Raw genomic sequence first — 15,393 nt, 5'->3', positions numbered from 1 at the left:
CTTCATGACCCCATGGACTGCAGCCTACCAGGCTCCTCTGTCCATGGGATTTTCCAGGCAAGAGTACTGGAGTGGGGTGCCATTGCCTTCTCTGAATAAAAGCCACAAATAAAGCTTAATGCAACTGAAATGCTTAGACATAAGTGCATGTTTATGACAGTGTTGTCAGTGTTGTGTTTGAACATGTCAGGGGGAGGTCCAGGCACTTTGCATTACATAAATAGTTCCTGAGCATGAAGACTTAATACAATTAATGTTATATAACCACCTCCCCATCCCCCCCAAAAGAAATACTTGATGTGTATAGGGAGAGTGCAAGTTCATAGTAATTCAGACTGTCTTGGGATCCTAAAGAAGTCACAGTATCACAATCAGTGTGGTTTTGCCAATGTGGTCTGGGGTGGGGGCTGAGAGGCTGTGCCCCGCACCCTCTGTGATATAGGAGGAAGCAGACTCGCAGCTGGGACTTCCCTGTGCTTCCAGCGTGCAGGATCCAGGGAACAAGTGATGACAGCTCCTGAAAGAACATGGGCAACTGCTATAGTCTCTTATAGGGAGCACTGGGTTTGTCTTAACAAAATATATGTGTGCTTAGTTGGCCTTCCCTGGTGGCTCAGATAGTAAAGAACCTGCCTGCAATTTTGGAGACCTGGGTTCGATACCTGGCTTGGGAAGATCCCCTGGAAGAGGTCATGGCAATCCACTCCAGTATTCTTGCCTGGAGAATACCCATGGACCAAGAAGCCTGGCAGGCTACAGCCCATGGGGTCTCAAAGAGTTGGACATGACTGAGCATGGAGGGTCCAGGGAACAAGTAATGCCAGCTCCTAAAAGAACATGGACAACTCCTACAGTCTCTTATAGGCAGTGCTGAATTTGTCTTAACAAAATATATACCTTGTGTATATCTGAAATCTTTGCCATTTGGATAGTAAAATGTTAATTTATTAGATCTTCAAATTAAATGTGATCTTTGACAAACTCAGATGTGTAACTCTAAAATTATGAGGAGAAATTGCAGGAAATAGGGGGGATGTTAGTCTTTTCTGAAAATTACCTTTAAAAAAAATTTTGTTTTACAGAAGGGACACAAATGATACACAAATGATGGTTACCTGTGTGCATACTCTTGAGGAATTCATTTCACTTAGGTATTTACTCAACCTGCCCACAGTCCCAGAAAGTATCTATCAGTATATCCATTTTATAAGCAGAGTTAGCTATTTTGCAGAGGGAAATCTGGGATTCTGACACTTCTGTCTGGTTGAAGAGGGCATTCTTTTTTTTTTTTTTCCTACTGCTTAATGGTTGCGCTAGGTCTTCGCTTTCGGAGAAGACAATGGCAACCCACTGTAGTACTCTTGCCTGGAAAATCCCATGGACGGAGGAGCCTAGTAGGCTGCAGTCCATGGGGTGGCAAAGAGTCAGACATGACTGAGCGACTTCACTTTCACTTTTCACTTTCATGCATTGGAGAAGGAAATGGCAACCCACTCCAGTGTTCTTGCCTGGAGAATCCCAGGGACGGAGGAGCCTGGTGGGCTGCTGTCTATGGGGTCGCAGAGAGTCAGATACGACTGAAGTGACTTAGCAGCAGCAGCAGCAGCAGGTCTTTGCTGCTGCTCATGGACTTTCTCTAGCTGCAGCCAGGGGAAGCTACTCATTGCTGTGGTGCGAGGGCTTCTCACTGTGGTGGCCTGTCTTGTGGAGCATGGGCTCAGTATTTGTGGCACAAGGGCTTGGTTGCTCCCAGGCATGTGGAATCTTCCCCAATGAGGGATCGAACCCGTGTTCCCTGCATTGGCAGGCGATTTTTATCCACTGTACCAGCAGGAAAGTCTAGAAGAGGACTTTCTTGAACTTAGTGAGGGGGGGTTTCTGTGTATTTTGTGTGTTCTCTCGGATCCACATGGGACTGATCTCACAAAGGTGCTTTTCCTGAGAGAAGCACATCACAGGCATGATTCTCAGGTTGAATTTCTGAAACAAGATTTGCTTTCTAAATAAAGAAAGGGGGCAAGGGACCCTCTTGAAGTCATGGACTAGTGCCAGGAAAAGAGGAAAAACAGTTACAGGTCTGCTTGGTTCCAAGGAAGCCCTGGCTTGCAGAGTAAGGCCCCTTGAGCCAGGGTGGCTGGAGGCCAGGTAGTTCACAGGTGGCCTGGGATGCTGAATGCATTTGCCTGTGAAGTGGTTACAACCACTTGCTCTCCAGCTTTAAAATCTTTGGCACTGCAATTAATTTTACCTTCTAGGTTCCTAAAGGAAACCAATGAAAATATAATAATGTCAACAGTAACTGCACTGTTCCGAGCATTTCCTAAGTACTTATCGTGGATTATAGACAATATCTGCGTTAATTCTCAATATAGTATGGTTGGGTGGATATTATTACCTTCACTTCACTGTAAGGAGCTTGAATTGCAGAGAGTAGTTAAGTAATTGTTCTATGTCCTCACTGTTGGTGATAGGAGGGTCTGGTTTTGTAACCTGGGTGTGAATTAAAGATCTTTTTTTCTGTTGCTTCCCATGAACTGTTCAGTTAGACTCTAATATCTCGTAAGATATCTGAACCATGTATAATACAGCATGCAAGGAAGTGGATGTCTTTTTTTGTTTGTTTGTTTTCTTACAGACTCAGAGCTCCTGTCTGCCCAGAATGTGTGGTTTCATCCCCGTCACCATCTGACCCACAGGTGCACGGCATGTAATTGTACCTCAAAATCATTTCCAGATATGCTGGAAACAGCAACAGGACCAGCTATGCTTCTCATAAAAGATTAGGCACAAGTCACATATGAGGTTTTTCTCTAAAGTCATGGAAGCCCAAACAATGGGTTAACGTAATAGAAGAATACAAAATTAAATAAACTGGTATAAACATAGCACAACTGACTTCCAGAAGAGAGATAAATGTTGCATGGAGACATCAAACCCAACCAAATTGCCATCTCTGGTATTTCTGTTTGGCTAACAATGCTTAATATTGGTTGAAAGAGAAGAGTGTGCCGTGAACCAGTGTATCATATGGTCGGCATTGCACGGTCTCAAACACTCGACTGAACCCATCTGGAGACTTCCACCCACTAGGGCCCAGCAGCCTCATTAGCTGTCTCTGAAAGGCCTGGCCCAAGCACCAGTACAAATCGCTGTTGTTTCAGGGCGATGGTGCAGAGTGAGAGAAAACAAACATGCTCCACTGTTTTGTCCTTTCCATGTTAACGTCTAAAGATGGTTACAGAATTATTCAGTGATTCCAGCAGAGCTCTGGGCTTTCACTCTAAATGTTTGCATCAGTTATCAGTGCTTCTTTTGGAAATGCTAATCAGTAGAGGACATCCCGTGTCCTAGGTGGCAGCATGAATGTATCTGCGTTTGAGATTTCAGAATATATCATAGTAATAACCAAAATTTGCATCCTCATAGAATCTCAGAATTTGGAAGCAATCAGATGGGCTTCCAACCTAATCATCATCATCTCTCTTTCTCTCTCTTTTTTTTTGGGGGGGGTGCATACTCTGTGGGCATGCAGATGGCATCTTTGTTCCCCAGTTGAACCCGTGCCCCCTGCATTGGGAGTGCAGAGCCTTAACCACTGAATTACCAGGGAAGTTCTCCTAATCATCATCTCTTGTTCTAGTCTCTCGACTATCCCGTGACAGAAGTGGCTGCCCAACCTCTGCTTAGATTCCTTTGGTAACACGGCTCCTGGTCTTCTAGACTTTCCCTTCTATCACATGATGTTAATCATTAGAAGTGCTGTCTCGTTCTTAGTCAGATTCCACCTTCTAGCCATGTTACCGAATCCACTGTCAGAAGCCAAAAGAGTGATTCTATCCCTGTTGCATGTGGAAGGCTTTCACACATGTGAGGACTACAATCTTATTTTTCCTGTGCCTTTTCATGTCTATGATGAATCAGTAATTTCACCATTTTTTTTTTTTTTTTGAAATACGGCAGAGCTTCACATCACCACAGCCTCCTGAATGCTATCTTTGGGAGTGCACTAGTTAATCCTACACTCTCAAGCCACCTCCCTGTAATCTTTGGCAATCTTCTCCCAGCCCAAGTTTCTTTATCTTTAATATTGGGTTATCATAGTACCTGCCTCAGAAGGTTGTGAGAGTTAAAGGAAATGATGCATGCAAAAGCACAGTCAGTGCCTGGTAAATAGTGCTTAAAAATGATAGCTGTTGTTTTTGTCAGTTTCTCTTGTTAAGTCCTGGACTGAATACCGGGCCTCCAGACTAGAATTGTCATGACCCTTTCATTGCAGTGTATAAGCTATTCCTTTCAGCTTTGTGTCATTCATGAATTTGACATCCTGTGCCATTGCTCAACTTTAACAAAAAAGGAAAAGGCATTCATTTGGCCTAATTCGTTCTTTATGAATCCACATTGGGCCCAGTGATCACTGTTTCTGTTTTTTATGTACTCACAAATCTCTCTTCATTTTTTTTCCCTAGGTCATGAATTCTGTCCTCTGCCCCTTCTTGCAAATTACACTAGATTTAATTATTTTTAGAGTTCTTTTGGCACCTTTCCCATTGTCCATATTATTCCAGGTTTGTAGAGCACACTCTACCTGCAAATCCTCTGGCTATCTGAGTGTATTTCTCGGACCACAGTCCTGAGTCTTATTAGAGGGTTGAAGTGTGTACTTCTCTTTTACCAGACTACTTTCTGACCTTGTCACAGATCATGGAATCAGAGAGAAATTGAAAAAAATATTCTCTTTCACATCTATTACTGTAATCCATATAGCCCAAGTAGGCACAGAACAATGTGTAGATTCAGTAGAACATCACTTAAGGAACTCCTTTGATTACTCTTACACTTTTATCACAATTTTCAGCTGTTTGCATTTTCCCCACTTGGTTTTTATAGACCCTTACTGCTTAATCAACAGTTGCCCTATATCCAGTTTTCATGTTTTCTTCATGTCTTTTAAAAATCATCCCTTGTACTATGACTGGATTGTCACTTTGAATGCATTCTGCCCTGTTCTGTTCCACACTGGGATTGTTTGTGATTGCATAATTGAAATTTGCCTTTTGAGAGTCTTCCAAATCTCTTGGGCCACCTGTTATTAGAGGAAACAGTTCTGTACAAACATAGGTAGACTTAAAATATTTCTGTGGCCTTACGTTTTATAAATTTGTTTGTTCATGTTTCTTTTAAAAAGCCTTCCTGATTGGATTAAAATGCTAGGGAGTAAGCAGGCTCTTCTAGATATTCTCTGTCTTAGTTAACTTCATCTTTAAAAAGGGGATGATACTGTAATAACTTTAAGGGTTACAAGATTTAAATGGGCTTTATAATTCATCCATGACTGGGTATTACAAAACACTCAGAACTGGGCATATGTTCAGTGAGCATTGGCTACCACTGCTGTTGTCGTCATCATCACTGAAAAAGAAAATTTAATTTTGAAATAAAAATATTTAGATCCAGTTCTTCTATACCATATTCAGCCAAACATTCGATTTCCATATGCCCTCATCTCATTCTAAATCATTGCCTTTTCAGTGAAGAGCTCGTCCTTTATTGGATCAATATCATGGGGTACTGTTTTTAAAAGGGTGTTTGGAGAAGGACTGTGAGGAGGTAGCATCTGAGAAAGTTCTGAGAAAGTCAAGAAAATATTGCAAAAAACCTTCCCTAGGCACGGGGAAGAGCACATGTTAAGTCTTGACATGGGAGTCTGTCCTGTCCAAAAATACTTTGGTGCCAGTGGGACTTGGAATGGAATAAAGGAGGTGGGGACAGAGGGCAGCACATGATGTCTGAGAGCTCGCCAGGGTTAGGTTGCAACAAGAATTTTGAGTTTATTTTGTGAGAGGTGGAAAACATTTGGAGGCTGCGGAATAGGGGTATGGTTGGCATGTGTAGAAAAGAGGTGATAGAGTGACATGTAGGAGTGAGGAGAATGGCTGGAAAGCTCTCTTAGTGTTTGGAGCAGAAGAGTGGATATGAGGTGTTCTGATTTGGAAGATATTTTACAAGCTGTATATACAATAAAGATTTGTATGGAGCAGGCATGGGCAAAGAGATTAGGGCAAAAGAGCAATCAAGGATGAATGAAGAGTGTTTTGTCTGTTTATTTAATCCATGCAAACTGAGTGAATGGTAGGGTTACTAAGAGGACTGCAGAAGTAAAAGGGATTTGCAGTGAGAAAGTCAGCAGATTGGTTTTGGACTTATTAAATTTGAGACACCTGTTAGACTTCCAATATGAAATATATTTCTAGGAAGAGTAGCACCATTTGAAAAATTTTCTAGATTCCATTTACCACCTGTGTCACACCTGACCTATTTTGAGGAGGAAATGAATTATTTAGGGAAAAAATAAAAAATTTAAACAAAATAAGCAATTGATTTGGCTTTAGAATTCTTACTTGCTTCTTCTAAGAATTATGGAAGACCTACATCCACTACCTAAAAGAAAACACAGTAGCTTCCAAATATACATGCTAATTAGAAGCTTGGAGCTCTATTTGTCTGCTTTAAGAAAAAAAGATCACTGTATATTGTGGTGACTTTCCTGGTAGAGACTGAAATAGTTAATGATGATAGGAATTTCATGTTATAAATGCTTAGTTGTTCAAAGTCTTAGAAAATAATATCAGTATATACTTTACTGAAGGTTAAATTTTAAAAAATATGTGTTTTTGTTAGTTCATTCATATATATAAAATGAAGTTATCAACTTGGTAAAAGGAAAAAAAGATTTCTAATGAAAGGAAAGGAACTGATATTAAGGAAACTGTGACTTTAAAAAATATTTTTAACTGAGAGTATTTAGATTAACTGAATAACTGAGGACTAACTGAATTTGACTGTGAACATGGAGCTGGATTATACATAATTACATCTTGCCTTGCTTGGGGAGCTAATATTAACAGCTTTTTTCCTAAGTGGTGGGGCCTCAGTTTTCACATCAAAACTACAGATGCCTTGATACCTTTCTTTCAAAGTTTTCAGTAGTTGAGGTTTAGAAAAGTGTCATTTCAGTGTTAGAGATTGTGTCTTAAAACACACTGATTTGAAAATACAATGAGATGACTTTCAAAGAACAAAAGGAATCAATATACCTAATTGTGTTTATCATTACATTTTGTCATTACCAGATGCTTTGGAACACAGAGGCCTTCTTTAATTTGTTGACACTTGGGTACGTGATGTAGATAATCTTCATTTACATACTGATCAGTACTCTCATGATTCCAGAGTTCCTTCCTGATTGCTCGATAAGAATTCTACCTCAGCTATATTTTGAGAAGACCTTCAGGTTATTTCTATTTTATACAGGTATATAGAATTAATTTTAGGGGCAAACCCTTAGCAGTGGAAATATATTTCAGTGATACAATACTAATATAAGAAAACATCTTCTTTACATGTCATCATGTGATTACCCCCACTGATATCCTAGTGAATATTTAAATGATTTTATCTCTGGGTCTGGTCCACACATTTTTCTGGTAAGGATAAATGAGGTTTAAATGAACCAATGTGTTGGTAGTAGGGTGGAGAATGTTTATGCTTTTCATATATTGCTTCCTAATACTCAGTGTTAGTCGCTCAGTTGTGTCTGACTCATTGTGACCCCATAGACTGTAGCCTGCCAGGCTCCTCTGTCCATGGGATTTCCCAGGCAAGAATACTGAAGTGGGTTGCTGTTCACTTATCCAGGGGATCTTCCCAACCCAGGGATTGAACTCAGGTCTCCCACATTTCAGGCAGATTCTTTACCATCTGAGCGACCAGGGAAGCCACTAATACGTGGTACAGTTCAGTTCAGTTGCTCAGTCGTGTCGGACTCTTTGCGACCCCATGAATCGCAGCACGCCAGCCCTCCCTGTCCATCACCAACTCCCGGAGTTTACCCAAACTCATGTCCATCGAGTTAGTGATGCCATCCAGCCATCTAATTCTCCGTCGTCCCCTTCTCCTCCCACTCCCAATCCTTCCCAGCATCAGGGTCTTTTCCAATGAGTCAACTCTTTGTATGAGGTAGCCAAAGTATTGGAGTTTCAGCTTCAACATTAGTCCTTCCAATGAACACCCAGGACTGATCTCCTCTAGGATGGACTGGTTGGATCTCCTTGCAGTCCAAGGGACTCTCAAGAGTCTTCTCCAACACCATAGTTCAAAAGCATCAATTCTTCGACACTCAGCTTTCTTCACCGTCCAACTCTCACATCCATACATGACTACTGGAAAAACCATAGCCTTGACTAGATGGACCTTTGTTGGCAAAGTAATGTCTGTGCTTTTTAATATGCTGTCTAGGTTGGTCATAACTTTCCTTCCAAGGAGTAAGTGTCTTTTAATTTCATGACTGCAATAACCATCTGCAGTGATTTTGGAGCCCCCCAAAATAAAGTCTGACACTGTTTCCACTGTAAGATAATTGCACACCCTCTTGTGGAAAGCAGTCTTAGCGAGTTGATTGAGCCAGGATATCTGAACTCTGGATCTGATTCTGCTAGAGGCTGATTCACTGACTTTATGCAAATTATTTCACCTTTCTAGAGATCATATCCCTCAATGCTATCAGATTATGGGGTTAAAGTGAATGGTCTTTGATGTTGCCTTCATGTCTAACCATCTTTGTTCTTCTTTGGAAATGGGGAAAAATGGTCATATCAAGCTCAAACCAGAAGTTTGGATATAAAAAATGAAGAGATACTAGATCTGTAAATCCCAGAAATAAGGGTCAGACCACTTGTGGTTAAGATACTTACATGGGTTCATCTTGTAGTGTCAGCTGCTGACCAGTAAAACTAAGTCCCAAGGTTGGCCTGAAAGGAAGTTATCTGAAGTATCTTTTTGACAATGTTTTCACAGTAATGCATCTGAGGAGGGGGGTGGATGCTGATGGTGGTGGGAGCAATGGGGTGGGTGAAGTAGCACTCGTTTCCTAAAAAGTAAAAGTGAAATTGTTAGTCACTCAATCATGTCCAACTCTTTGTGACCCCAAAGGCTGTAGTCCACCAGGCTCCTCTGTCGTGGAATTCTCCAGGCAAGAATACTGGAATGGGTAACCATTCCCTTCTCTAGGGGATCTTCCTGACCGAGGGATTGAACCCAGGTCTCCCACATTTCAGGCAGGTTCTTCAATGCCCAAGCCAAGGCTGGTGCAATAAAGTATATACCAAAGATTGAGTGGCTTAAAGCAGTAGAAATCTATTCTGTCAAGTACAGAAGCCCAAAGTCTGAAATCAAGGTCCTGACCGGTCCAGGCTCCTTTTGAAGTCTCTAGAGAAGAATGTTTTCATACCTCTTCTGGCTTGGGATGGTTGCCAGGAATCCTTAGCATTCCTTCCCTTGTAAATTCATCACTTCAATGTCTGTCTCCTGATTTACATGGTGTCTGCATTGTGAGTCTGTGTTTCTATGCCCAAATTCTCCTCTTCCTATAAGGACTGCCGTATTCCTATAAGGACTGCCCCGATTTAGGGCCCACTCTACTCCATTGTGATCTCATCTTGATAACATCTGCAATCCAAGTGAGGTCACATTCCCGAGTTATGCATGGTCATTAATTTTGGGGGGGAGACATTATTCAACCCATGGGTCGTGATGATGGTGGTGGTAGTGGAGATGGAATGATGATGGTGATGGTCATGGTGGCAGTGTGGTGAGGTTGTGGGGGTGGTTGTGAGTCCTATGGCAGGGTGACCCCCTGGAAGTCAGGCATAATACCTTTTGGGGTTGCTTCACATTAGACAAGTATCCCCTAGCACATTCCCATGACCAGGGTGAACTGGAGTGGGGTCTGGTTCCTTATTCAGTTCTAAAGTCTTCCCTCTGCCTTGAATTGATGTGATTTACATAACACTGTCATGGAAAAGGGATGCTGGGCCACTCCAGTGTGATTAGCACAGTTGTTCTCAATTATGAATACTTAAAGAATGGGCTTCCTGGATGGCTCAGTGGGTACAGAATCCAGCTGCAATGCAGGAGACACAGGAGTTGTGGATTCTGTCCCTGGGTCAGGAAGATCCCCTGGAGGAGGAAATGGCAACCCACTCCAGTATCCTTGCCTGAAAAGTCCAATGCACAGAGGAGCCTGGTGGGTTACAGTCCAAAGGGTCACAAAGAGTCAGACGCAACTGAGAGACTCAGCACGCAGCACTAATAATGTTTGGAGAGATTTAAAAAGACAAATATTTTTAACACAAATTAAGCAAGAGATAATGGAAGGAATCATGATCACAGCCTAAAGGAATGCCTCTGAGATCCACATATCTCCATTGAGTGTCACCGTTCACTCCATTACATCTTGGGGTCACGGTCTGTTGCCCTCACTCACTCCCAACACAGACTCACATGGCAGAGTTCTTCTGCATTCACAGAACAAGGCTCTGGCTCCACCATACCCCGAAATTGGAGGGTATTTTACCTGTTCCATTTGAGCTTTTCAGCCTGGGCTTCCATCTCACAGGATATGCACAGTTGTAGCAAAACTGCTTATTGCACATTGATCCAAGTTTGGCTGCAAACCTGTGAACAGTTCTTGGCACAGGAGTTACTACAAAGAATGGCCTGTTGGCAATGCCTTAAAGGCTCTTTGAGAAGTGAGGGGAGGGAGAAGTTAGCCGTATCCACAAGACACCAGCACAGATGCTTCTCTCTCCAGGAATAAAGCAAAATTTGTTTCAAACAAAGCAATTCCAGTTTCTTAGAGAGTAATAATATTTGAAGGTAAGGCACATAACTTCTAAGCAAAATAGGAAAGAGATAATAAAATCTTTAAAGAAAATATACATAATGCTTCTGTATTCCATGTTTGAGATCTTTTTTTTCCTCTTCTGTTTTTTTAAAAATTCAGATATAATTGACATATTAGTTTTGGATATGGAATATAATGATTGGATATTTGTATATATTGTGAAATGGTCACCATAGTAAGTCCGTCATCATACATAGACAAAATTTTTCTTCTTGTGATGAGAACTTTTAAAATATGCTCTCTAAGCAATTTTCAAGTATCCAATACAGTTTCATTAACTAAGGTCACCATGCTCTACAGTATATCTCCAGGACATCCTTATTTTATAACTGGAAGTTTATACTTTTAAGCAGCTTTTCCCCTGAGCTTTTCAGTTCAGTTCAGTTCAGTCACTCAGTCATGTCCAACTCTTTGTGACCCCATAACTGCAGCACGCCGGACCTTCCTGTCCATTGCCAACTCCTGGAGCCTACTCAAACCCATGTCCATTGAGTCAGTGATGCCATCCAACCATCTCATCCTCTGTCGTCCCCTTCTCCTCCTACCTTCAGTTTTCCTAGTGTCAGGGTATTTTCCAATGAGTCGGTTCTTCACATCAGGTGGCCAAAGGGTTGGAGTTTCAGCTTCAGCATCAGTCCTTCCAATGAATATTCAGGACTGATTTATTGACTGGTTGGATCTCCTTGCAGTCCAAGGGACTCTCAAGAGTCTTCTCCAACACCACAGTTCAAAAGCATCAATTCTTTGGCACTCAGCTTTCTTTATAGTCCAACTCTCACATCCATACAGGACTGCTGGAAAAACCATAACTTTGACTAGATGGACCTTTGTTCACCCACCACTAACCCCCTATCTCTGGCAACCACTAAGCTGATTTCTTTATCTATGAATTTTTTTCCCAATTATTATTTTTATTTTACATAAAAATTGATCATGTGAAATTTATCTTTCTCTGACTTATTCACTAGCATAATGCCCTCAAGGTCCATCCATGTTGACAAATGGCAAGATTTCCTTCTTTTTTATTGTTGAATAATATTCCACTGCGTATATACCACATTTCTTTATTCATCCATCAGTGGGCACTTTGGTTGCTTCCATGTGTTGGCTATTGTGAATAATACTGCAGTGGCGATGAGGATGCAGATACTTTTTTGAGTGAGTGTTTTTGTGACTTTCTCTTATTTATTTTTTTTTACATGAAATGTTACATGCTTTGTCCTTGCATTGTTCAGCGGTCCTAAAATTGTATCCATTCTTTCCCTTGATCTAAAATTTGTAAGAGTGATGATGTCTACTATGTTGTACACCTAAAAATCCCTGTTTGGAAAATTTATAAAAAAAATATCTAAATGGTTGTTGGTTGAGTTAATGAATACTTTTTCTGGCCAGACAGTTTTCTCAGTTAATGTGTTTAGTGTCAAAAGAAAGAAAGAAAGAGAAAGGGAAGTCGCTCAGTTGTGTCCGACTCTTTGTGACCCCGTGGACTGTAGCCTACTAGGCTCCTCCGTCCATGGGATTCTCCAGGCAAGAATACTGGAGTGGTTTGCCATTTCCTTCTCCAGGGGATCTTCCCGACCCAGGGATCGAACCCAGGTCTCCCGAATTGGAGGCAGACGCTTTAACCTCTGAGCCACCAGGGAAGCTCAAACTCAGTCTCAAATCCTGCAGGAGGATATTGATGGTCATGGCAGGTGATAACCTGTGAATCTCCATCCTTTGCCATTCTCTCATCTGCTCTTCTTCCTGTTCACCTGTCAGACAGCAAGGGAAATGCCTTTTTCTGTTCCCCAGCTCTAGCTTACACCAAAGGGCAAAGAAAAACTTACCCAAGGCGAGAAGGTGTTGGAAAAGAACCCAGACTCCTTCAGCAGTGGTAGCATGAAACCAAGCCCTTGCTGACTGGATTTCTGAGTGCTCAGTATTCAAAGAAAAAGCACTTCAGAGAATTGGATTCACTCTCACTTATAACCTCAGTTAAACAGCATACAGGAAACCTAATCTATGGAAAACCACAAAATATTCCACTTTGCATATTTTTTTTTTTAAGTAGTGATGAAAAGTTCTTAGACCAGTATACAAATCTCCAGTGTCACTTGTGTATTTGGGGCACATTTCTTGTCCTGCCCCTGGTGACACTGAGCTATATCACTGTGTTAGCATGAATGCTACAGATGCTCAGTTCTCTAGAAAGTAAGAACAGGAGACTACAATTATTTTGATAACCCCCTTCTCAAAAGAAATGACATTTTTGCTCTAAAATTTCCCCTTCAAGTAAAGCCAAGTTACTCAGTGGAATTTATCCTCAGAATAAATGAAAATTTGTGCCAGGAGATATTTTTAAAAGTCCTTTTATCTGGTTGCCAATGTTATGATAGCCATTTCTTTCCCATCGGTTTGACTCGTGCCAAAGACGTCCTTTGCAAGCCTTACTGCCATGTCCGTGTCAGCAAAGCTGCAGAGGTATTTTGGCATTTGACCAAATAATTGCAAATTGTCCCAATTATTCAACTGGAAAATTCATTTATTTTGGAGCTAATAACAGATTTAAAAAAACGGGCTTTTTCAGGTAAAGCACTAACACAGATGAAAGGCCTGCTGCTATGCAAGTCCTGAGGGTTTACCAAGTCTTCCTGCCCCTCCCTCCATCCTCAGTAATCACAGTCACCTAGAACAGTGCCTTCAGCTTTCCTTGGCTGTTGCCTGAGAGAAATTGTTACAATTGCAGTGGAAGAGCCTTGTCTACAGAGTCACTGACTTGTGGGTTGAGGCTTGGGGAGGTTGGGTGTGGCAGAGTCTCATTTGCTGCTCTTGACTGGGCTGTTGATTTGCGTGTGTTTATACTTTTATACAGACTTTTTGTTTTTTAATGAGAATATGTGGTAGGACATTTCTTAACTGCTGTGGTTACTACTGTTACTAAAACCATTCTTTCTACTTCCGACCCTCCACTATCCCTCAAAGAAAACTCTGTAAAGGACAAAGGAAAAACATTTAATCCCTGAATTATTTGCCATGACTTGATATATATATATACATATAGATAGATAGATAGATACGGGCCATTTCTAAAGTCTTTATTAAATTTGCTACAACATTGCTTCTGTTCCATGTCTTGGTTGCCCAGCCATGAGACATACAGGACCCTACCTCCCTGATTAGGGATTGAATCCACACCCTCTGAACCAGAAGGTAAAGTCCCTACTTGCTGTGCCTTTTCATACCTAACACAAAAATCTTAGCTAGAGCAGCATTTGAGGAGAAGGCAATGGCACCCTACTCCAGTACTCTTGCCTGGAAAGCCCCATGGACGGAGGAGCCTGGTAGGCTGCAGTCCATGGGGTCGCTAAGAGTTGGACATGACTGAGTGACTTCACTTTCACTTTTCACTTTCATGCATTGGAGAAGGAAATGGCAACCCACTCCAGTGTTCTTGTCTGGAGAATTCCAGGGACGGCGCAGCCTTGTGGGCTGCCGTCTGTGGGGTCGCACAGAGTTGAACACGACTGAAACGACTTAGCAGCAGCAGCAGCAGCAGCATTTGCTCTGTTTCCTTACCTAAAGGAAAAAAGAGGGGGGATTGTTATTGCTTATGTTAGAGTCACTGTTATGTGTTTGAAATGTACTATTTGAGTAATCAGTATTAATTAGCAAAGATTAGAAAGTGGGTCGGGAAGATACCCTGGAGGAGGATATGGCAACCCACTCAAGTATTCTTGCCTAGAGAATCCCATGGACAGAGGAGCCTGGCAGGCTACAGTCCATGGGGTCACAAAGAGTCGGACAGGACTCAGTGACTAACACTTTTCACTTTTTTCATTTTCAGAAAGTGCAGGCAAGTATAAAACCATAGAAAATCCCAAAAGTCATACTCACCAGGAAAAAAAAAAGTTGTTAAAATCTTAGAATAATGTTTTCCAGATACTTTTCTTTCTTTTTCCTTATTTTTCTTGGGTTTCCCTGGTGGCTCAGATGGTAAAGCGTCTGCCTGCAATGTGGGAGACCCGGGTTTGATACCTGGGTTGGGAAGATCCCCTGGAGAAGAAAATGGCAACCCACTCCAGTACTCTTGCCTGGAAAATTCCATGGACAGAGGAGCCTTGTAGGCTATAGTCCATGGGGTCGCAAAGAGTTGGACATGACTGAGCGACTTCACTTATTTTTCTTGTTTTTCTTTTGCTTTTTGTATTTCATTCCAGGATGGGGTGTGTTGCAAACATGAGTGTATTTGGGTGCATACTAGAGTGTTTTTATATAGACAGTATAATTTTGTACTGATTACTCTAAAACCTGCTTCATTCATGTTTTAAAGAGGCGGGAGAGGGGAAGCAGAGTAATGTCAGAAAGATTATGCAAGAACGGATGACCAGGGGAAGTCTTTTCTGATGAGTGACATTCATGGTGAGATATTAAGGTTGAAATCTGTTCATGCTAAGAATGCAGAGAAAAACATTGTAGGGAGACATAATAACAGCTGAGAAGGTTTTCTGTGGGGAAAGAGCTCATCTTCCTCTTGCACCTAAAAGGACCATGAGTTGAAGCACAAAGGGAAGTGGAATGATAGGGTAAAAGTTTGGCAGGGATTGGATCATCTGTGCACCTTCTAGGCCAGGCTTATTTCACTTGATATATTATGCCTATCTTTCCATGGT

General features: G+C 41.6%; 1 protein-coding gene and 2 long non-coding RNA genes across 3 annotated transcripts in view; 2 read left to right on the top strand and 1 right to left on the bottom strand.

Moving 5' to 3' along the window:
• Window positions 1-15,393, top strand: part of NRG3 (neuregulin 3) — a 1,196,705-nt gene that overhangs the window by 27,948 nt on the left and 1,153,364 nt on the right. The window lies entirely within an intron of this gene.
• On the top strand, window positions 1,082-6,652 carry LOC145535188 (uncharacterized). Its single transcript, XR_014075329.1, has 2 exons — window positions 1,082-1,151; window positions 2,636-6,652. It is a non-coding gene; the product is annotated as an uncharacterized LOC145535188 (long non-coding RNA).
• Window positions 5,302-9,680, bottom strand: LOC145535177 (uncharacterized). The gene is made up of 2 exons (XR_014075328.1): window positions 9,287-9,680; window positions 5,302-8,926 (listed from the first exon to the last, which is right to left on the bottom strand). It is a non-coding gene; the product is annotated as an uncharacterized LOC145535177 (long non-coding RNA).

This window comes from Giraffa tippelskirchi, chromosome 2 (genome assembly GCF_054371585.1).
Source record: "Giraffa tippelskirchi isolate mGirTip1 chromosome 2, T2T-mGirTip1v1.2.pri, whole genome shotgun sequence".
Taxonomy (NCBI): Eukaryota; Metazoa; Chordata; class Mammalia; order Artiodactyla; family Giraffidae; genus Giraffa; species Giraffa tippelskirchi.
Note: the sequence above shows the minus strand (reverse complement) of the source record. Positions and strands in the feature narration are given on the sequence as shown.